The sequence below is a fragment of the Lissotriton helveticus genome, chromosome 6 (assembly GCF_964261635.1).
Source record: "Lissotriton helveticus chromosome 6, aLisHel1.1, whole genome shotgun sequence".
NCBI lineage: Eukaryota > Metazoa > Chordata > Amphibia > Caudata > Salamandridae > Lissotriton > Lissotriton helveticus.
In genome coordinates, this window is record NC_136067.1 from 1,921,689,200 (window position 1) to 1,921,711,182 (window position 21,983).

Consider the following 21,983-nt stretch of genomic DNA (forward strand, 5'->3'; position numbering starts at 1 on the left):
TTTGCTGTGTTGGTTCATTTTCCTTGTGCATTTTTCTCAACTATTGTCTTTCAGGCGAAGGGCCTCATTCAAGCTGAGTGATAAATTGGTGGTAATTACCATGCTTCGTAATTACTATTACTCCGAAGGGTGAACAACCATTACAACGCAACTATTACAACGACATACCATTACCACGCAACTATTACAACGCAAGTCATTACAACGACTTGCGCTGGGGGGCGCCCTAGGATAGGGAATAGTTTCATTTACTATCCAACACCTTCCCTACTATCCACGGGGACTGGAGTTGGAATAGTAAATTAAACTACTCACTATCCAGCACCCCCCAACGCAAGTCGATGTAACGACTTGCGTTGTAAAACTTTCGTGGTAAAGGCATGCGTTGTGAAAGCATGCGTTGTAATGACATACATCCCTCCGAAGTGGGTGATTTACCCTGTGTAGTAAACATGGCGTATTCTGAGTTCTGAAGGTTGGAAAAAGGCATAACTTGGGGTATCAGTATTTGGCATACCAATTACTGCATGTTTAGCATATTTTCTGAACAGTTTCACCCAGACAATTTCGCCAGGCTTTTTCATGGAAAATGGTGCCAGGGAAAATTGTGTTTGAGGGGTGTTAGAAATTGGATTTCTGGTTGGCTAGAGAGGGCTTGCGCCTAAGCCAGGCAGAAACCACCACTCTAGTCAGGGCAAGGGAGTTACACACTGAAGATAACCCCTGCTCACCCCCTTGGTAGCTTGGCACGAGCAGTCAGGCTTATCCAAAGGCAATGTGTAAAGCGTTTGCGCAACACACACACAGCAGCAACACACTAGGCACACCACAAAAAGGAACTCCAAGCAAGGTTATATAAAAAAAATGCCTTTGTATTATAATAAACACATTAGAAACATAATCAGACATTTACACTGTGCCAACTGCACAAGGCAATATTTACAGGGGATTATTTACACATGACAGGGCCAATTGGGCCACTGTCGGAACCATCACAAAGCACAAATAGTAAATGAAGAACACAACCAGTAACTACTGGCAAAACACTGTACTCAGCATTATATCCTGCAACATAAATCTTATTATGCAATCAGCATCACATCAGGCGTAAAGCGAATTATGCGCCGACCTCCCCAGCATAAACACTGTATGCAATACCTCATAAGCCTAAATCACCTTAGAGGAATAAACCACATTTGAGGCATAAATCAGGGTGCATAGGGGGACATTTGTCATAGGCACCACATGAATCACATTAGGGTCTGGCGCCCTACCAACCTAATTCTGACCTCCTGGCCAACTCTCTCGGGCTCAAATGCCCTATGTCCCAAATGTCAGGGCTGGGCTGCCAATGCAGCAAAAGCAAAAGGGCGCAAATCGCTGGAGTGTGGGGTGCTTCTCATCCCTTCCTTAGCATGGAAATCAATAAAATGCCCCCTTTAGCACATAAGGCCCCAACAAGCACGGGCACCACAGTGCCAACTCGAGCCCCACTCACCGGGACAACTAAATTAAACTTGCCCCCACAGTGCAGCTGCCAGCAACGGCGGCGCAGCTGTGAAGGAAAATATAGGCCAAATAAGCACCCACAATGTGCCCCGATCGGCACCACTGTGCCCTTGGACTGCCAACACGAAGATGCCCCCGAAGGAATTAGCACAGGCACTCACTGTGCCTAAGGACTGCCAACACACAACAATGCCCCCAAAGGAATTCAGGCCTGTTCCAGGCACCGACAATGTGCCTCGGAGAGCCCTAACACGGCTCTTCTGTTGCTCCCTTTGGCGGGGAGGAGGCACCCACAATAGGTAAAGTAAAGCCCCACTCACCGGGGCTGCTCGGGGACTCCTCCGGTCACCGGCAATCTCTGCCTCCCCTTCTGGCAGGTGGGGAGGCGGCTGGAATTGAGCACGCACTGCTTCAACTTCTCGGGTGGCCGAGGGGCTCTCTCCGACTTACGAGAGCCCCGCTAAGGCATGTGCCGCTTCCGGGACCCTTCTCGCTCGGCAGCGCTGCTATTGGCCCCGCCCGAGTCAGGCAGCAGGCGCCTGGCTTCCGGGTCACTGCTCTACTCTGTGGCGGCAGCAGTTTGTGGGGTGGGCACCCGTTAAATAAAACTCCAATGCGGGGCGGGGGGGGCACCCGCTAACGAGCACCACATGCGGGGTGGGCACCCGCCTTTAAAATATGCATAAACGGGGTGGCCACCCGCCGTCGGCACCACAATACGGGGTGGGCACCCGCTTTTAAAATATGCAGCAAGCGGGCGGCACCCTCTAAATAAGCACATAAGCGGGGTGGGCACCCGCCAGGATGCACCAACGTGGGGTGGGCACCCGCTCTCCAAAGGAACTCAGGGGAATCACTACGCCGCAGACGCCAGCTCTTCTCTCCTGGCAATTAAAATCAGAGTGCTCACGAGGCGCTAGGAGCCCCAGCTCCAGCAGCAAAGTTTTTAGGGGTACAAGGTTGGGCCCAGGCAGGCCAGCTCACAGGGCTCTCCAGCAGGGAGGTAGACCCTTGTGGCGGTTCCTCTTGAGCCCAGCAGCAGCAGGCCCCCTCTGCACAGGAACAGCACCACCCTCATGGGGTCACAGCCCCTATTTTTATAGTACATTTTCCCCTTTGTATGCAGTACAGGGCTTTGAGGGAATCAGATGCAACTGGTACAGGGGGGAATTGGAGCACTTTGTTTACCAGGCTCCTCTTCCTCTTTGTCAGGTGGGGGCTTGGTGATCCACAGGAGGCGGAGCCAGCATTGAACAGGCTAGGCACAGACCTATTCAGGGACCAGGGACTACTCCTCCCACTACTCCAAAAGCAGATGTCCCATTCAGCCTAGCGCTGACTCATCCTGCCCCTCCTGGAGCCACTCACCAGCCCCTGTCACTCAAAAGCCAGACATGCAAGTCACATCAGGCAGGCAGACACATAGCACACGAAAATGCCAACTTCTAAAAGTGGTATTTCTAAAATAGTTATAATAAATCTGCGCACACCATTGCGCAGCATTTATTATCACTATTCCAAATATACCAAACTTGACCACGCAGCTCCTCTCATATCAGGAATTACCACTGAATCACTTATCAGGGAATCCCCAATGCATTCCTATGAGAGGGCAGCCCCACAGTAGTGAGAAACCAAAATGGCTGTTAGTCACTACAAGGACATGTCACCTACTTAAGGTACATGTTCTATCTTTTACCTACAATGCACCTTGCCCATAGGGCTAGCTAGGGCCTACCTTAGGGGTGACAGACATGGCACACACTTTAGGCGCCACGTCACAGCAGCAGTAACACTGCACGCACAGGCCCTGCAATGGCAGAGGCCTGAGATAGGTTTGAAAGGCTACTTTGGTGGGCGTCGCAATCAGCGCTGGAAGCCCACCAGTAGCATTTAATTCATCAGCCCTGGGTATATGAGATACCACTTTACAAGGGACTGACAGGTAAATTAAATAGGCCAAACAGGTGTAGACCAATATTACAATAATTAACACAGTGAGCACACGCACTTTACACTGAACAGCAGTGCTAAAGTGCCCAGAGTCCTGAAACCACCAACACCATGTCAGACAAAAGGCTAGGAGAAAGGCAAAAAGTTCAGGGATGACCCTGCAAAAAGTGCCAAGTCCAACAAGGGGTAATTACCCTTACGTGTCAATTCTCCTGCGAGGTATTAGCTCCATGTGATATGTTCAAGACATGGTATCCACCACAAGCAGCTTTTATCTATAACTTGGAAACTCCTACTTCCACACAAGTTGGACTTTACCTTGCTCCTTGGAATGAAAGCCTAATTTGCCCTGGACCTTTTAAGTCATTTATTCTATAATATATATTGTTTTTTGGTTAGAATTTGGAAATGTACCATGTGCATTTTTCTGAGGAAAGCCTGCTTTCTATGCAAAGCTAAGAAAAGTCAGCAGGGTTTTTTCACAGTTTGCCTTTCAGTAACAAAATGTTTGGGCATTGCGGAAGCTCGACACGACCCACATATAGACAGTGGCCTCTCTCCGTAACAGCTTCACAATCTTATTCCCTGCATGAATAAACCAGGGTTACAAGAGAACAAGAAGGGTGCCAAAGTCCATAGGAATACCAAAGCGAGCATCATACAGGAATCTCGAAGACCCTTCCTATTCATGCAGCAGGGTCAGCACTGGAAATATTTATAATGGAGATATCATGCATTAAAGAAGAGAACTTGGGAAGGATACGAAACAAGAACTACTCCCAACAAAGAGATAACAATAGATGGAACCACATCATAAATAAATAGTGCAAGATGGAGTGTTGCATTAAGAGGCCCATTTACGAATGCAGAAAGAGTTGGCAGTGTACTACAACATCGCGGAGTTGCCAGAAATCCAGAGCTGTATTTTACGGAGTTGTACATGAGTACCTAATAATTAAAGGAACAAGGGAAAAAGTCAGTTGAGAGAATGCAATCTGTGTATTTTATTCACTGAATAACTATCATTGGTAATAATTGCAAAAGGGGAACACATTGAAATGCTATTGGTTAATCTGAATGAGTCAACAAAATATGATATTTTCCAAGGGCAGTAAGCTACATAGATGACTAAGCAAGAGGGTGGCTGGAGGAGGTGTGTACGCCTACTGACGTCAGTGATGGAAATCTTGTAATCTAAGGAGACTATCATAGTGACTCTTGATGGACTCAGTGTTGATTCATGTAATGGTGACCCTGGTGTTTGGGAGGACTATTCCCTGCCGGACATCGCCGCTCTTACAGAGAAGAATCAGATTAGGGAGGCTAACTTATTTTATTTTATTTGAAAGCTTTTATACTTAAAATCACTTATTGACCCAGACTTGGTTTTGAGCTCGCCTCTGGACTGTGTACCTAGCTGTCCATCATTACTGACTTTGTATAGCAGTACGCCATCTTCAAGGGTTTCTTTAATGGGCTCAATGAACTCTTTGAATTGTGATTTCTGTATGTCCACAGGGACTCAAGAACCTGCGCAGTCATGTAATCTTGAAGGGGAGGGAGCAGGTGGGGGAAGGGCCCACCCTGATATCTTATTATGTGTTGAGATGGTCCTATCCTCGATTTTGGCTTAGCTGGATAGATCAGTTGCAAATTTTGATCATGTGCTGGATGTGTTGTCCCTAATTGTAATGGGTGTACTGCACCCCACCGACTTTGGCTTGTGTTCAAGGAAGGAAGAAAGGGTTATTGAAATGAAATCTCAGACCTCCAAGAATAACATAGTGGCAGAAAATGGGGTGGCAGAAATTGGAATTCAAGCCGGTGACCATGGTAAACTTGGGGCCACTCTTTATTGGCAGCCTAATGGTGATCCCAAGGCCACTAAGGAGATTGATAATATTGCCCTGTTCTTCCTTTTTAAATAATTTATCTGAAGGACAATTTTTAAAGGCCCTTCCCTTATCTCTGGAGATGTAGGTTTGCAAGATGATCCTTCTAGTGCTAATTTACCACAGGCTCACCAAGACGGTGTTTCTCTTGTGAAGGACGACCCCCCTACCCCCTGGTCGTAATAGAGCAAAATGCCAAAAGAGGGAAAAGAAAAAAAAGAGGGACATATCTTGAAATATAAGTCTAAAAAACGTAGGTTTTCTAATGTTTTAGAAGAGTCCACTCCCATTATTCAGCCTCAAAAAGTAGAAGGGGCGAAGAACGCCGTCCTTCATTTAGGTCGGGATCTCAAGTTCCCAGAAGTAACTAGTATGCCCTCCTTTCCTAATATACTAGAAGTACCAATCCTAGACTGTCATCGGTTGGACAAGAGGCTCACGCAAATGGGGGTAACAGTCCATAATAACTGGGGTGGCACAAACGCGGGTATAGCGAAGGATGATGCTGGGGATGGGAATGATGAATTGGTGAGAAACGATGAGAAAGTTCACGGAGTCTCCCAAGAGGCTGAGTGGGTCCCTAAAAGATCTTCCTCTGCTCCCCCTTGTGGTGAATCTTTTTTACGCATTGCTCTGATATTCGTGAGGACTATTAATGAAGAGACTCCCCCTTTTTTACATCAGCACAGCCACTTAATATTGGGGCTGGGCCAAGGCATAATAATAATCCTCTTGATGGACTTGGTTTTTGTCATCTCTCTAATTCCTTGAATTATGTTTCTTTGTTTGATAGTGAATTGGGCCCTCTGAATAGAAGTTTTATCTAGGCGCTTCTATTAGAAATTGAGGCCCCGTTCCTGGTGTCAAGTAAAGATATTGATCGGGTGTATTTGGGCCTCCTTGCTCCACTTACGAGTTCTATGGTTACATTTAGCTCTAGTATTGTTTAACGCTAATCCTGGCCAATGTGGACCATTTCTGGAAAAATTATTATTATTGTTATTTTTCCATTTAAAGGGACCATAGCCCCTAGGCCTGGGCATCCAGGATTCCACCCAGGATTTATGTAGTAGTAGGGGGTGTGCAAACATGAAGGATATCACAATTTCAATTGGTAGAGTCACGGGGAGGGGAGTGATAAACATTGTGGGTAATGAGGACCAGTGGGCCAGGGAATCTGGGAAGGGAGATGAGTTAGCCCCCTGGACTTGGGTAGCAGGTGCATTGCATGCTTCAAAAACAAACATAAAACTTCCAATGTTGCAGATGTAGCTCCTTGAGTAAAATTCTTTCTTGAAATTTGGCGGACCTGTGACAGTCTAATTCCAAGTTAAACTTTTTTTTTTTTTTTTTTTTTTTTTTGGGATCAAAAACTTTTATTGCATTTTACAAATACACTGCAGACTGCCTACAACCCGTTGGGCCGGCCGCTAACATCCAGTCAAAGTAGTAGAGTCATGTTATACATTGTTACAGAGAAACAGCCAACAAAATCAGTATCGTGACAGCCGTTACATTCACAGGTCTTGGCATTCCTAGCAGTAAATCAGAAAGTGATGGGCGTTGATTTCCCAGTTTTATAAATCAAACAAACAAACAAACAAACTAACCTGTAGGAACAAGAGCGTGGTCAGGTTTAGTACAATATTGAGCATGTGGAAGTATCTCCCTGTGGTTTCCCATTACAGATCCCTCTAAGGTATCAATCTATCCTGCAGTAGGTAAGCCTTCTGCCTATCCTGCGGGCCAGCAATGCAGAAGTCCATGTCCTCCTGGCCTTAGTTCTCTGTGGGGTGTTAGTGCAGCTGTCTCCCCATCAAATCCGTGCCTCTCTATCTCACATACCGCTTAGCTACCTAACCCTCCTCCCCCTCCTCATCCGAGTCTTCAGGGTCATCCTCTGGCAAAGGGTCACAGATCTCCCCCTATATGTATTCCACCTGGACCAGATTTTATTCCATTTCCCCGGGCATGCGCGGCTAGAGTAGACTGCCCTTTCTATCACCATTGTCTTGTCCATGTTCAGACACCAATGTGACTTGGACGGAGGTTCTGGGACCCCCCAGCGTTGCGCGACATCCCTCTTCGCCACCGCCAATCCCACCGTGACCCAGAGTCGACTGTGTCGTGTGAGGTCTGTAGGTTCCCATATATTGAGGAGGCACCTCCTCGGGTCGGGCAGTAGTGTCAAGTCTAATGTTTGCGAGATTGTCCGTAGTATCTGTCTCCAATATTCTTGAATTCGAGGGCAATCCCATATGGTGTGGAAGAATGAGCCCTCCTCCCCGCACCCACGAAGGCAGAAAGGGTGGTCTGTCCTGTGAATATGATGTAGCATTGTTCTAGTGTAGTACACCCTATGTATTATCTTCAATTGTACCAGTCGTAATCTCGATGAGATTCCGACCTCCTTAGGCGATGCCAGTGCCTCATTCCATTCCTGCTCGTCCATCTCACCAATGTCACCCTCCCACTTCGCCTTCAATTTTAGTGTCGGGTCTGGTGAATTATTAAGGAGTTTGCGGTAGACAAGGGACGTCGCACGCTCTACCATGAATTCTGTAAGGAGACGGTCCTCCAGTGGGGTGGACTCCGGCAGGACGGTGTCAGTAGGCAGTACTGCCAGTAGCGCGTGTCTAATCTGGATGTATCTGTAAAGCTCCCTCTCACTGAGGTCATACAATTCCCTCAGTCTACTGAAGGGCAGCACCCCGCCCGTCTCCCAAAGATCTCCCACCGCGGAAATCCCTATCGTGTCCCAATGTGAAAAACCCTTACTTTTTCTCAAGTGACCGAGGACTCGGGAGTCCCACAGCGGGGTTAGCTTGGTGATCACCCCCTTCCATCCTAGCGCAGCTGTCGCTGCGTGCCAAACTGCAACCGTTAATTTAGTGGGACCCACTAAGGAGCGGAGTTTGCGGTGGTCGTATAACGGAGCCAACATGCTATCCAAGCCCAGTTGTCCCCTGTCTGTCCGGAACGCCGGCTCTCCTTGCGCAGCATGCAGCCAGTGGTTGATGGGTTTAAGGTGCGCCGCCCAATAGTATAATTTTAAGTTGGGTAGGGCGATACCTCCATCAAACCAGCCTCTGTGTAGTTTGGATTGGGCGATACGGGCAGGGTGGGTCCCCCACAGGAGGTTGGAAACCAGTGCCGCCACCGTCTGGAAGAATTTGGGGGCTATCGGGTAAGGTGTGTTCTCGAGGACATATAAAAACCTGGGCAGAGCCATCATTTTGTAAAGTGAGGCCCGCCCCAAGAGTGTCAGTGGAAGATCCGACCAGAACTTAACATCTCGTCTGAGTCTATCCACGTGGGGTTTCAAATTTTTTTCCACAAATTCTGTAGGGTCCCTGGTGACATGGATGCCTAGGTATTTGAACGATGTACCTGTCACCCGTAGAGGGCAGCTCGGGTCAAGGGTCGGAGGCTGTCCCCTCAGAACAAACAGTTCCGATTTATTCCAGTTCAGTGTATAACCCGAGATCCTGCCATGAGCATCACAGAGTTGTAACAAGGCCGGAATTCCGTCAGTGGGACTAGATAAGTAGACCAGCATGTCGTCCGCGTAGAGGGACAGCCGGTCCTCCCACCCCTCCCTCCAGCAGATGCCTTTAAGGAGGGGCGAGGTTCTGATGAGCGTGGCAAGGGGCTCCAACAAGATCGCAAACAACAAGGGGGAGAGGGGACAACCTTGTCTTGTACCCCTCCCCAGGGTAAATTTCCGAGAGACATGGCCATTAGCCATCACTCTAGCCTCCGGGTCAGTATAAAGCAATCTGACCCATGCAATGAAGCGGGGCCCAAACCCTAGGCGCGACAGCGTCTCAAACAGGTACTCCCATTCCACCAGGTCAAAGGCCATCCTGGCGTCGAGCGCCAAAATCACCGCCTGGGACGTTATCGAGTCAGCCCTAGCCAGCACGCCATGTAGGCGTCGCAGATTCAACGCCGTGTTCCTGTGTGGCATAAACCCGGATTGGTCCGGGTGTATCAGAGAAGAGAGGTGGGGCAGGAGTCGCGTTGCCAGGAGTTTGGCCAGCACCTTCACTTCCACGTTGAGCAGTGAGATAGGACGATAAGAGGAACATTCCTCAGGTGGCTTGCCCGGTTTGGGGATGGTCACTATAGTTGCTATCCGTTGATCAGGCGGGAGCGTACCCCTCTCCTGACACTCCCTGAACATGCCCAGCAGATGTAAACTAAGGGCCTCCGGCATCGCCTGATACCACTCTACCGGTATCCCGTTGGGCCCCACGGCCTTTCCCGGGTTCAGGGCCTGAATAGCTAAGTGTATTTCCTCAGCGGAGATATCCGCCTCCAGTTCTTCTGATGTTTCCGGGGACAGTGTTTGGACTGCGATCGGCGCTAGCGCGTCTCTGGCCATTTCCGAGGTGATCACCCGATCAGGGGTGTACACCTGTTCAAAGTAGTCTGCTAGGAGGTCCACAATTCGCTCTGGATTGGTGTGCAGTGTGCCATCTGTGTCCCTCAGACGCGGAACCCCCCTAGCATTCCCTTCCCGCCTATCGAGCCATGCCAGCAGTTTCCCAGCCTTATCACCCAACTCGTAGACCCTATTCTGGGTGTCTTGCAACTGACCCTTAACATACATACGGAGATGGTCGTTATAGATCTGTTGGTGTAGTGTCAGTGCGTGTAAGGTGGAGGGTGTGGGGGATTGTTCGTGCTTCTCTGCTAGGTCCTGCAAGGTCAGGTCTATACTATCTAATTCTCGGGAGCGCTCCCGCCTGTACCCTGTGATGGTGTTTATGGCTTCCCCCCTCAGGACTGTCTTATAAGCCTCCCACAGTACCTCGGAGGAGTGCACCGAGTGTATATTTTCAGTGAAATACTGCGAAGTCACCTTTTTTAGCACCTTGCGGACCTGGGGAACCTTGAGATAAGCGGCCTGTATGGGGAACAGTCGCTTACGTGATCTCGTCTGTGAGGAGAGTGTGAGTGTAAGAGGGGAGTGATCCGAGATCCCTCGAGGAAGAATTGTCATGTCCTCCGCGAGTCGGAGACCGTCCCCCAGGGTCAAGAAAAGGTCGATTCTCGACAGACTCCCATGTACTGAGGAGTGGAAGGTGTATCGGTTAGTGTTGGGGTAGAGGTGTCTCCAGACATCAACCAGGCCCATGGCAGTTAAGAATCGTTGAAGGCGGGGAACCCCCCCCGCGGGGACCTGTGTGGGGAACCTATCGAGTTGTGTGTCAAGGACTGCGTTGAAATCCCCTCCAAGGACAATCTCACCCTCCGGGAGGGCCAGAATAAACTCACCCAGTTTGGGGAGGTGTACTGAGTGCAACGCTGGGGGAATGTATACTGAAACCAGGGTGATGAGTTTTCCCTCCCACTGACCCTGTAGGGCCGCGAAGCACCCTTGCTCGTCAGTTTTCGTGAGCATGGGGATAAACCGTGTGTTCTTCTGCATCAGGATGCCGGTGCCTCTGGATCCGGACGTAAAGTCCGAATGGACTACCATCTTGTACCCTCGTCTATCTAGGGCTTTGACCGCCCCCCCTGTTAAATGTGTCTCCTGCAGAAGTATTATCATGGGTTTCTGTCTCCTGATCGCGGTAAGGACCAAACCTCGTTTAACCTTGTCCCCCAGCCCGCTCACGTTCCAGGACATGACACGCAAGGCCGGGCATTGCGTTTCAGCATCCCCCCCTCCCCTCATAGGACTGTACGTATCCGCCATTGGGTATTCAGGGGTCGGTAGTGTAGTGCAGGAGAAATGTCACCCGGGTACCGGGCGCGCCTCCGCCCACCAGGAATCAGGAGGACCCCACGAGGGACACCTTCCCCCCCACCCGGGGCTGACCCACCCTCAAAGGCGCTGCTGGGAGTTGCATCTCCCTGTCCATAACTCTCGTTTCGTTTAAACGCATATGGAAACCTAGTTACTTTCCTTGACCGTGCATGTATGTTCCTAACATTAACAGAACCCCCCCCTCCCAACTGCCCCCTCCCTGCATCCCTGCCTAACGGACTTTCAACTGCCCGCCTCCCCAACTGAGCAGAGCGCTTTACCCAACCCACAACCAGAGTACTTGGGTGTAAGGGGGGAGAGTGTCTCCCTGAGCAGGCGGCATCCCTGCATGCTTTTGGGGTAGTGTCGCCAGAGTCCAAAAACAGCTACCAGGCGACGTGACGTCGATCAGCAGTAGTTAGTGAGGCCATCGTACGAGTGGGAGTCATTCCTCTTCGCCATTCCCTGCAAGTACACGCGAGTGCGAGCCCTCTGCCCCACTCCGGTCGGATGACTGCGAGCCAGTCCCGTTGTGTCCTCCGCGGTCGGTCCGGTGCCTGGATGATTTGTGCTGTCGGTCCACCATGTGCCATCCCTCCAACCAGTCCCGGGCAGCGTCCGGGGTGTCAAAGAACCACACTTTCTTGTCTGCTACCACCCGCAACCGGGCCGGAAACTGCATCGAGTATTGTAGTTCTTTTTCCCGCAATGTTTTCTTGACCTCTAGGAATGTTTTCCTCCTCCTGGCGACCTCCGCCGTGTAATCCGGGAAGAACGCTATCCTCGAGTTCTGGATCTGGATGGCCGGCGCCACTCGTGCGGCCTGCAGGATGGTGTCGCGGTCTCGAAAATTGAACAATCTTGCTAGTATTGGCCGAGGTGGCCCTCCAGTCTTAGGCCTCCCCCCCGGCACCCTGTGGGCCCGTTCCACCGAGAAGAAGTTTGATAGTCCCTTAGGTTGGAGCTTGGTCCTAACCAACTCCTCCACGTAGAGATCCATGGCACCCGTGTTCTCCGATTCCGGCACTCCCAAAATTCGGACGTTGTTGCGTCTGGAGCGCCCTTCCTGGTCACCCAACTTGTCACGAAGCAGTCTGTTATCCGTCTGCAGTCGTTCCATCGCCGTCTGTAGTTCCGATACATCATCAACCAGGGATTTGGTGACTACCTCCATCTGCTTGACCTTTTCCCGACATCTTGTGGAGGTCCGCCCGGATTAGCGTGACCTCAGTAGCTGTAGCACCCACCGTTGCCTGTATTTGCGCCAATGCCGCCAGGACGTCCTCAATAGTGGCCTTCTTGGTGCCCTCCGGCTCCATCGTTTTCCCCCCCGTTTTGCGCTGGTCTTGGGGCGGGGAGTGCTTGTCATACGCAAATTTGTCCAGCCTGACCTGGGCGGCAGTTTGTCTGGACCCTCTCTGTGACATGGCGGACACCCTCTGAAATGTAGGGTCCGTCGTGAGGGACAATGGGTACTCTGTGCGTGCACTCAACGGTAGGTCCGGACCTCAGCCGTCACAGCAGGGGATACGGGGCGCCGTGTCTTCGAAGGGCATCAGATGTAGTGGCTTCCCCCTCCCGGCCAATCCGTGTGATACCCGGTGCTCCTGGTCAATAAGATGTGGGTCGGGCCAGGCTCGTAGGTGCGGGCCCGCTGTCCCCAATGCGTGGCCTCCCTCCAGGTGCGTACAAGTCAGGGTTCGCTCGCCCTCTTCCGCCAGGCAAGCAGGGGGGGGGGAAGGAAAATCACACCCCCGGTGCCCACCTCTCCCAGGGCGAAGTCAAGGGGCCGCGAAGCCCCCTCCAGATAACCGGGGCTCGGGACCGACCACCCCCCAGCAGGGGGAGGGGGCCGCCACTGATGGGACTCGACGTGTGTCCGGCGCCTAAGATGGCTGTTCCTCCTACGTGGTGTTCGGCGTCCGTGGAGGCTGCAGGTGGTGGCCACGGCCCCCCGCCCCTGCCGCCGGGGGTCGCGGAGCTCCGCTCGCGCCCCCAGGCGTCCGGGGAGAAGAAGGACGAAGTGGTTCGATGCCGTGGCCGGCCGGCACTTCCGGCTTGGTGTGGCCGCCGGGAGGCAACTTCCGGTCGGCCCCAGGGACTACTGTGGCTCCGGTGCTCACTGGGAGATGACAGGCCTCACCGGTCGCGGGCTTCAGTGGCGGCTCCGGGGCCGCAGACGCGCCGAATCAGCCTCAGATTCACTCCGCCGGGTGCCGCACGGACTCCGGTTCTCCACCGCCCCGTTTTGCACTGTTAGGTGCCGGATAACTATGTCGGATGGTCACGGGAAGCCTTCCCTGCTCCGGAGCCTCCTCAAGCAGCAGCCGCCATCGATGGCTGCTAGCCACGCCCCCCCCAAGTTAAACTTTTAATGCGTTTTTTGGCCATTGATAATTTGCTTACAGGAAACCTGAATATGTTCTGATTGTAAATATGATAATTATTTAGTATTTTCTTGTGCAGCAAAACCCATGGAAAAAGGTCATGCCAGTGGAGGTATTGCTATCTTACTCAGTAGTGGTATAAATTGGAATCCTAAGATTTTTGTCCATTCCTCAAAACCTTGCATCCTCTTAAAGTTAGCCCTGTGCAAGGTAATAGGAGTGCCATATACATCCTTTCTTTTGGTAAATGTTTGTATCTCTCCTGTGAGGAGGTCTGACGCGTTAGAGGAGTCTATGTTCTCTTTTGTACACTATATGAATGTTTCGGACGAATGCACATTGATAATCATCGTAGGAGATTTCAATGACAAAATCTAACATTTTTCTTGTTTGGCCATTGGAAACTCAGAGCTGGCTGAGGTATGGAGTATTCGCAAGGCTATTTTACCTGGTAATATTAGATCAGATAGGTGGGGTCTATGCTTACTGGACTGCCTGAGATCCAATTACCTCATTGCTAAGCATGGGCGGATTTTGCGAATTGGCAATCCGCGAACTTGCGTATTTACGGATTCGCAATCCGCAAAATCCGCGAACTCTCGCGAATTTGCGGATTATTTTTTTTTTTTTGTGTTCGCAAGGGTTTCTGCCAGTTCGCGAGGGTTGTGTACCAGTTCGCAATTGCGAACGTACTTGTCGGCTCGCAACGGCCGCGACTATGTTGTTTCTACGTCTGGTTCATCATCACAGGTTCACAGCACCCTCTGTTTCACCACTGCCACCCTCTGGTACACCCATGCCACCCTCTGGTACATCACTGCCACCCTCTGGTTGGTTTATCACTGTAGGTTATGGGGGTGAAAAAAAGCAAGCACACCTGCCCTGCTTCAACTGACATGAATTAATTTGAGGTTGATTAATGTGTCACTGAATTTAAACTTCCAGTCTGGCTGGCACCTGCTTCCTTATCTGTAATTTGCTTTCTGTTGCAGTGCAATTTTTTTTCACAGGACCTTTGTGGCCTACTTGTAGCTATTCTATGAGCCTGCTGTGAGGGTCAGAGCAGGGTCATAGAATAGTTGCAAGTAGGCAACTGAACTCTGAAGGGGCCCCTCAGGAAGCACTACAGGGAATGGTTACTAATGATAAGATTGAACTTTTGCACCTGCTGAGTGCTTTCAGTTTTGCAAAAATCCAAATATCCAGCAGCATCCACAAAAAGTAATCCTTCCAGGCACTACAGGGAATGGTTACTAATGATAAGATTGAACTTTTGCACCTGCTGAGTGCTTTCAGTTTTGCAAAAATCCAAATATCCAGCAGCATCCACAAAAAGTAATCCTTCCAGGTCAAGATCCAAATCAAAGTGACCAGCACATGAAGAAAGCACTGGGAGGAGCCTGCTGGACAGGAACAGGAAGTTGGAGACTGTGGGGCACTTCCTTCCTCCCACCCCCCCCCCAAAAAAATTGACTCCTTGCAAAGAAAAAGTGCAGGCAAATGTCAACCTGAGGAGTTATTCTGATAAAAAATATAATTTTCAAGGTTTATGCTGCCTGCTGGTGGATTTCTTGTGCGAAATTGCAAATGTTGCTATCTCGCAATTGCGAGATTGTCGCTGCCCGCCGCATCTACGTGTTCGCAAGTGTTTACTCCCGCGAAATTGTATAGTATTCTAGTTGGCAAGTGCGACCAAGCAAAAAATCCGCTTCGCACGGATTTTACGAATTTTCGGCGAGAGTTTGCGGATTGCGAATTTGCCGAAAATCCGCAAAACCCGCGAGCGGAACTGATTTTACACTCATGCTTACTCATTGCTTTAAATGGCAGATTCCCAGAGGATTCTACAGCCTCTTTCACTTTTCATTCTTGTCAAAGACAATCATTAATTGATTATATGGTGGAGACCACATGTTTGGTACCTGTTTTCAATTTGAGGTACTGAGGGCGTGATCACAGTATTCTCTCGGTGGCGATTGATTTGGAGCTCAAAGCACTCTGGTCCTAGAATTGCAGAATTAAGAAGATTGTTTGCAATAAAACAAACTGACATGCTTTTTGGTCAAATAATAACAAGATGAATGTGGTCGCTCATGTTAAAACAGCAAGTTTAGGCCCTTCTGCCACTTCACTAAAGAACTCTATTCCCTGTTTCAATCACATGGGAGTTAAAATAGAAATACTGGTGTTAAACCGTTGGTGGTTATCCCTTGGGAGGTATAAAATATTGGTCTTTAATAGCGGAATACTGTGATTCCAGAATTAAGGCTGAGGTCATTCCTATATCTGAAGCAGAGTGGACCCACTATATCTCGCAATTATATGCCACCAATTCCAGTTGTAGGATTCTGTTGGAGTCGAATGTTGAGCCTCACTCATTGAATACACGGTTTTATTAAGGGTGCAAGGTACTCCGGGGCGATAGGCCAGGATGAATGTCCGATATCTCTCATCAAGCAAGATGTTTCTGCATGGGCTCTTTTTCTGTGTCTGGTGTTTCAATATTGTTATCTATATGGGGTTATACTATCCTCCTGGAAAGGAAGTGTTGATGTGTCTTTATGTAAAAAGGGCACTAAAACCTCTCCTGCTAGTTTCAGGCAGATTGTCTTATTGGACGCAATTGGGGAAATTGTTCGGCAAGAGTATTCTTCTTCATCTTCATGATTGGTCATTTTGTAATAACTTTGTTCCTGTTGAGCAGGCTGGGTTTAGTAAGAACTGTGGAACCTTACAAAATATCATAGCCTTTTAAACACTGATTGAAAAGTATCCTGTGGGTAAGGGCATGGCTTTATATTCTGCCTTTATCGATATCTATACAGCGTTCAATTGGGCTGACCGTGGGATGCTATGGAGAAAATTGGTTGCACTGGGATTGTTGCTCTGCACTCTTCAACTTGGACTCAGGTTTTGATAGGAGGGACCCAGACTCTGTCCCGCAAAGTGAAGACACATAATGGTTTGAAGCGGGGTGCTTACTTGCGCCCCTCCTTTTCTTCCTATACACCCATGACTTACCTCGCAGAGTCTTTCTTAGCTGTGATAATATGCTAATTAACTTTTTTTCAAAGTAAACATCTCTAAGAGTAAAGGTATGGTTTTTCAGGTTCCGGGAGTACAGATTTAGGAAGGATTTGCACTGGTTCCTGGGGGATGATAGGTTGGAATTGGTGAAGTTGTACCCATATCTTGGTAGAATCTTTTCTAGTAATTGCTTAGTTAAGGATCATATCAGTCAGTGTAGAAGTTAGGCATTATCTAAAGCTGCAGCCATTTGCAGAATATGTAAGTGTTGCGGGCAAAGGCATTTTGCCCATGTTTTGCCAATTTATACGATTAAAATTATGCTTTCACTGAGCTACACCTGTAATGTAATGGTAGAGTGGTATTGGTCCTTTTTCAAGAAGGTTGAAGGGCATATTCGGTGCCAAATCTGTAAATTGAATTTTGTAGCTGTACCTTCAGTCTTCCAGCTTGAATTTGGGCTCCTCTCTATGAATGTGTTTGACGTGGCAGCTGTTCTAAGGAGGGGGAATAACATACTGAATAGTGACTTTGGTTCTGTTAGGACTGCATTAAAATATGAAATGTTTTATAGCTTGAAGGGAAGAAGTGCCATTTTTTTAAATTATATGGAAGCTCTCGATATGTTCAAAATTGGTCAGAGTGAGGTGGTACCACTTCCAAAGCTTATCTTGAAAAGCTGATTAAAAAATCAATCTAAGAAGTGAGTCTGAAAAGGGACATTATGCTTTGTACTCAGTATGCCCGAAATGAATTAGTAGTGGAGAGTAGCATCTGTAAAAAACCATAACCGTTTGTTCTATGGAACCTTCCCCATGGTGTGCGTAGAACTATTTTGTTATTAAGGTGGAACTTGCTTCTGTTACAAATTATCACTGAATCCTGGGAAGGATTAACTAGGGAGGAGAGGCTTTGTGATCTTTGTTGGAATTATGTCAAAAATTTAAATCATGTGATATTTGTGTGTTCTCTCCTACACTCATTGCATCGTCAATTGTTAGGCCCAATGTTCATAAAGTACAATAGAATTTCAGTAACGGAGGCCTGGAAATGTCTCTGCTCCTCCATCAGAAATAGTTTGTTAAAAAATGTTTACATTTTAAAACATTTCTTAAATATTTTTTAGATATGTTTGTACGTTGTAATTCTATATTTACTGTATCGGGCTTTGCACTTGTGAAATTGGGCATTTTAGGCCTTAAAGATTTTGTACAGTACAAATAGAAGTTCCATATATGTATCGTTCTGTAAATCTAAATGTATTGCTCAAATAGAAATACTGTATTCGTTTTACACTGTAAAAAAGAATTCGCATCATACTTGTTGCATTGTACTAAGCTTATATAGTTTCCTGCATTCCCCAAGGAATGTATTATAATGCTTAACTGATTCAATTGCTAATTTGCTCTTTTTCTGTTCGTAGGGCCTTTCATCTAAAGTAGAGCATGGTTGTCCGCCGAATGGCGTCTTCTGGTATTTTATGATTCTGTATATTTTATACTGTATGAATTGCCTTTTAGAAAACCTTTTTTGTATTTATGTGAATCTCTTTGAGCTCCAAATTATAAAAAAAAAATACTTGAATACTTGCAGGAGGAGGCGGCACAATAGCAAAAAAACACATTATGGTAAATGTCAGCAACTGCCAAGAGGAAGCGCAAAGAACAGTATGTTCAGTGGTACTAAAAAGACTAAAGACATGATTTAAAGGTATTCATCTCTGCTATTGCTGGTATGCAAATTATCACAGATGAAAGCAATCTTGGCAACCTTATTTTTGACAATGTTGACCAACACATATATTTCTCTGTCTAATTTAATAGCTAAACTTTGGGACCTGGATTCCCCCTTCCTTTCAGACTGATGATGCAGCCTTGAGACATTTCAAAGAGATCCTAACATTTCCCCCAATGAAAGTCAATTAAGGGTTACAAGGAGACAGAGAGGCTACCACTTTGGTACTTCTCGCACATCCCTCACCACTCCCAACTTACACGTTCATGAAGGTAGTGGGGGAATAGAAAGTAAGCAAACCTCTGACAGTCTATTTGCTTCTTGTAATTTCTACCCCTTGTCCTGGCACAGCCCCCTTACCATCAAACTGGACACTCTTGAGGGCTAATGGTGCGGCAAGAGTGTTGTTTATTCTACCACCCTGGAATTTTGGTCAATTGACATCCATGCCCTGTTAGTGTTCTGACCACTGCTGGCTCTGGGTTTGGGACGTGCACAGTGGGACTCATTTTGAGGTCATATCCGGCCCGTGTTCTCTTGGGATCTCGGGGTCTCGCTCCACCATTTGTGCATCTTGCACCTAGGAACAACTGCCCATCTGGACACTTGCTTCTTCCCCATTCTCCTTGCATTTCTGGGCCCAGCCATCCCTTTTTAGAGGAACCATGGTCTTTCCATCGACCAACTTTTTAAAATCCGTGGATATCGCATGCTGTCACAAGTCTTTGCAAGACCTTGGCTGGTACATAAGCCTCAACGGACATTTTGAGGGCATCAGTATACATACTTCACCTTCAACATGAGGCTTTGCTTGACTTCTTGTTTAGTGATCTGGGAACTGTCTTGCCTCTTTGGAAGCCCAGCACCCGCTCTGAGAACTCTCACCAGAAGAAACAGTCAAGTTACCTTGAATCAACTCCTCATCCAAGGATTCCAGTGTCATCGTCCTGAGCCTCAGCCCTGAAAAAAAGAACAAAGTACAAGTAAGATAAAAAACCTTCAACGAGCAAAGTGCTGTGTAGGATCTATCTGCCTACAGCGTAGTGCACTACACCTAGGCAAGATCTTTTAGTGGTTTGTTTAAAGAACATTTCAACATTGTTAAACACTACTGAAATCTGAGTTTCAAAACTCAATTCTAACCAGGAGTTCATGCGCTGATTGAATTATTTGGAATAAAAGCTAGAATGTCCAAGACTGATCAAATCCTTGTTGAAAAAACAATCAACGAGAAAGCTACTTGATTTGTTAAAGACTAAGAGACTGATTACGAGTTTGGTGGTGCGGCGCAGGGTCCGCCCCGCCGCTGCACCCACAAATCCATGGTTGGGCCGCCCACCAGATAAGGAGTTTCCTCCTTTCTGGCTGTTTTTCTTTTGGTGTTCCCAAATTTGTGCCTCAATAAATGGGCACCACAATGGGGACGCCAAAAACAGTCCCTGCACGGCATGGACTGTTATGTCCATGGCGTGCAAGAACTGGTGTTCATGCACACAGGGGGCACATATTATAGCCCCCGGTGTGCATCCACATGGTGTGAGGCAACAGGGGGCCTGGAAGGGCCCCCTTTGTTTCCTCGCTACCACGGTTTTCATGGAGGAGGAACCGCCATGAAAACGGTGGCAGAGAGGAAACTTGTAATATGCTTGGCAGGACCGCAGTGGTCCCAACAAGCATATTGCTGCCTCTACACAGTGACACCACTGGCAGGGAACATGGGTGATGGTGGTCCAACCGCCCTAATTGTAATTGGGCAGTTGGGAGACCGCCACTTCCATGCCCCTGTGAGTCTCGCGGTCCATGGACTGCCAGACTCTTAATCAAGCCCTAAGAGAGTATGAAGATAACTGCAATAGATTACCCGAGGTGTCTTTTGAAATTCTGCAATAACTGTGTGAATACATTTTGGAGAATAGCCTAGAATGCACAGTAAAGTATATTAGAAAGGATTGCTTGAACAGAAGAGGAGACTAAAAGCTTGCACAGGGCCAAAAGAAGAGGATCAGAAGAACCAGTTGACTCGATTTCTCATCTCTCATCCCAACAACCTTCCCCCTTCCCTTCAGGAACACCTGCCGGCTCACAATGAGTATTCTCTTTGTAGAGGGTGTTCTTGGGGGAGTGGGCAGAGCCACATTGCCCCATTCGAACCCTTCTGGATTTCAGGTGAGTGGCAAAACTCGCAGTTAAGAGTTGTCCGTATTGTCTTACATGCAACCAGGGATACCTGCTAGGGTTTTCTTTTTTTTCCTCGTGGATGAAATCCCTACAGATTGCATACCACAATGGATACTTTACCTGCTGGCCGGTCATCAGGCAAATAGATAATGGTTTCAGAATGGCAGAATTTTCACCAAATGCATCGGGAGAGGCTCGCAACCTGTTGCTGCTCACCACTACATAGTTTTGTTAATATCTCAATGCTGTGTTGGTACACGCAGCAGATGTGGTAGTGAGTATGGATGGAGTAGGGGGCCAGACACTTTGACTTCTTATTGGTACTCCATAGAGATTCGCTTCCTCCCCCAACTAAACACAATGTCACTAAACTTCCCTAGAAGAGGCGGATGGAACTCTCCTCTAATTGGGACAGGGATAATTTCTGTTACAATGGGTATGCTAAAAAAGGCCTAGTTCATACCCAGCCTGTAGACATTAGAGGAAGGTATCTAATAGAGTGGAAAACACTACATAATTCCTATATGAGGCCTCCTATTCTCCTGGGCAGTGGGAGAGTAGTCCTTACAGTGATGTGGAATTACTGAAGTCATTTTTCATCTTTCCACAAGACCCCGAACCCTCGTTCTGAATACCTCATGGAAATCTTGGTTTAAAAGTAGTAAAGCTTTAGAGAGGACAGTACTCTACGGACATTGATACCACAAGGAGCTTTGACCTGCATCATAATCCTATTTTCCATTCTGACATACACACAAACTCATCTTCAAGATTTAACCCACTGCCTTAACTCTCTTATGCACTAGTTTGGACTCAAGAAACAGGCTACCTAGACAATACTCAGATCATAATGAGCAAAAGACAGATATCCAGATTTTAGCACCAATAATTTTCTTCTGTGAATGGCATCAATCCATCATAGAATGCACCGCAACTGACCTCCCTTAACCCTCACCCTGAGACGAAGGCCTTGGACTCAACCGATATGCTGACTTTTCATTACCTCTTCAAATAACTCTGTAGTTAGTTTGAGTTTGATTCAACTCTCCACCTTCAAAAAGATCCTTCCCCACAGAGAGGGACTTTAGTAAATGCACTGATCTCATGAAGACTCACAGTTCCTCAGCAGGGATATCTGGACTTTGATGCTGCTTCTTCTGACCCAACTTGTACTCTTAGGAGGCCAACAAGCCACTCTTGAGAACACATGGGAAAGGGGAATTGAGAAAGACATATGTCACTACTTGGCACCCTGTCCTGGACCTGGTATTGATTAGTCTCATGTATTCGAGTGCTCAAGAAAATAAACAAACAGCAATTACTGTATTGTCTTCTGAACTTAACTATCTTCCATCTTAGAAGTATAGAGTGTTACTTAAATCTGTGTGCAAAGGCATCCATGTTTGCTCCACTGAGAAATTCACACCATCCTTCCTGAGCATTCGAGAGTGGTGTCTCCAGCTCTTGACCAGAATTCCTCAGTACAGTACTATCTATATCACCTATGACACTATTCACCTTCTTATCCCACTGGCTAACAGAGGT

The 21,983-nt window shown here is 47.9% G+C and overlaps 1 long non-coding RNA gene across 2 annotated transcripts in view; it reads left to right on the top strand.

The window, feature by feature from the left end:
• Positions 1-18,228, top strand: part of LOC144761958 (uncharacterized) — a 31,298-nt gene extending 13,070 nt beyond the window's left edge. The window contains exon 4 of one of the 2 annotated variants that reach the window (XR_013595977.1): positions 18,120-18,228. This is a non-coding gene — a long non-coding RNA (uncharacterized LOC144761958). Of the gene's footprint in view, positions 1-17,949; positions 17,978-18,119 lie in introns of those variants that run through there. The other variant, XR_013595978.1, reaches the window with a different exon arrangement.
• The last annotated feature ends 3,755 nt before the right edge of the window (positions 18,229-21,983 follow it).